Source organism: Laccaria bicolor, genomic scaffold (genome assembly GCF_000143565.1).
Source record: "Laccaria bicolor S238N-H82 LACBIscaffold_92 genomic scaffold, whole genome shotgun sequence".
Classification (NCBI taxonomy): Eukaryota; Fungi; Basidiomycota; class Agaricomycetes; order Agaricales; family Hydnangiaceae; genus Laccaria; species Laccaria bicolor.
Genome location: NW_001889963.1, coordinates 64,616 through 66,166, shown reverse-complemented (window position 1 = coordinate 66,166; position 1,551 = coordinate 64,616).

Sequence of the window (1,551 nt, the reverse complement as noted above, 5' to 3'; positions counted from 1 at the left end):
TGACTGAGCATCAAGTGTCCTAATTGTCCCCTTGGCCAGCTTCAGTCATGTTGTCCAACATTCATTGCATCTCCCTGGGGACTCATCTCTGTCCATCTATGTCTGACCATAGCCAACCTCAACATGATCTCCTTTCAGTGATTGATTTGCCAGCTGTTGGGGTTACTGTCAGATGCTGTTCAAGGAGAAAGTTAGGACACTTAATGCTCAGTCAAAACACAACTGGTGTATGAATTCCAAATGATGAAGAGCTGTTTTGCTGGAGTGACAAGATATCAGAAAGGCAGACCACAAAGTTTTCTAATGAGAAAAGCAGACACTACATACACACTTGTAATGAAAAAGTGGACACTACACAATTTTGTAATGAAAAAAGCGGACAATACACAGATTTCTAATGAAAAAGGCAGACACTGCACAATTTTGTAATGAATAAAGCAGACACTACACATTCTTCTAATGAAAAAGCGGACACTATACACCTTTATAATGCAAGAAGTGGACACTGCACAGTTTTCTAATGAAAAAAAGCGGACACTGCACACATTTGTAATGAAAAAAGCGGATACTACAGAGTTTTCTAATAAAAAAAGCGGACACTACACAGTGTTGTAAGAAAAAAGCGGACACTACACAATTTTGTAATGAATAAAGTGGACACTACACAATTTTGCAATGAATAAAGCAGACACTACACACCTTTGTGATGAAAGAAGGGGACACTGCACACATTTCTAATGAAAAAAGCGGACACTATACAATTTTGTAATGAATAAAGTGGACACTACAAAGTGTTGTAATGAAAAAAGTGGACACTACACAATTTTCTAATGAAAAAAGCGGACACTACACAATTTTCTAATGAATAAAGCGGACACTACAAAGTGTTATAATAAAAAAGTGGACACTACACAATTTTCTAATGAAAAAAGCGGACACTATACAATTTTCTAATGAAAAAACCGGACACTACAAACCAAACTGATATTATGTAATGACTTTCCCAATTGGGAAATATGCAGACATTGTCATTGACAATGACAACACCCTGCTAGCCATTAACTCTTCTGGCCCAAAAAGCGTGGGAAACAGTTCCCAACCTAAATGTGCACTATGCCTGACATCAGGTGTGTCTGAAAAAGTGTAATACTTTTCTTAATTAGGAAATGGCCCAATTAGGAAATAGTGCGCACATCATCATTAACAATGACCACACCATGCTAGCCATTAACTCTTCTGGCCCAAATAGCGTGGGAAACAGTTCCCAACCTAAATGCGCACTGTGCCTGACATCAGGTGTGTCAGAAAAAAGTGTAACACTTTTCTTAATTAGGAAATGGCCCAATTAGGAAATAGTGCACACATCATCATTAACAATGACCACACCATGCTAGCCATTAATTCTTCTGGCCCAAAAAGCATGGGAAACAGTTCCCAACCTAAATGTGCACTGTGCCTGACATCAGGTGTGGCAGAAAAAAGTGTAATGATTTTCCCAATTAGGAAATAGTGCACACATCAATGCATATACTACACATGGGTCAAAGCTAT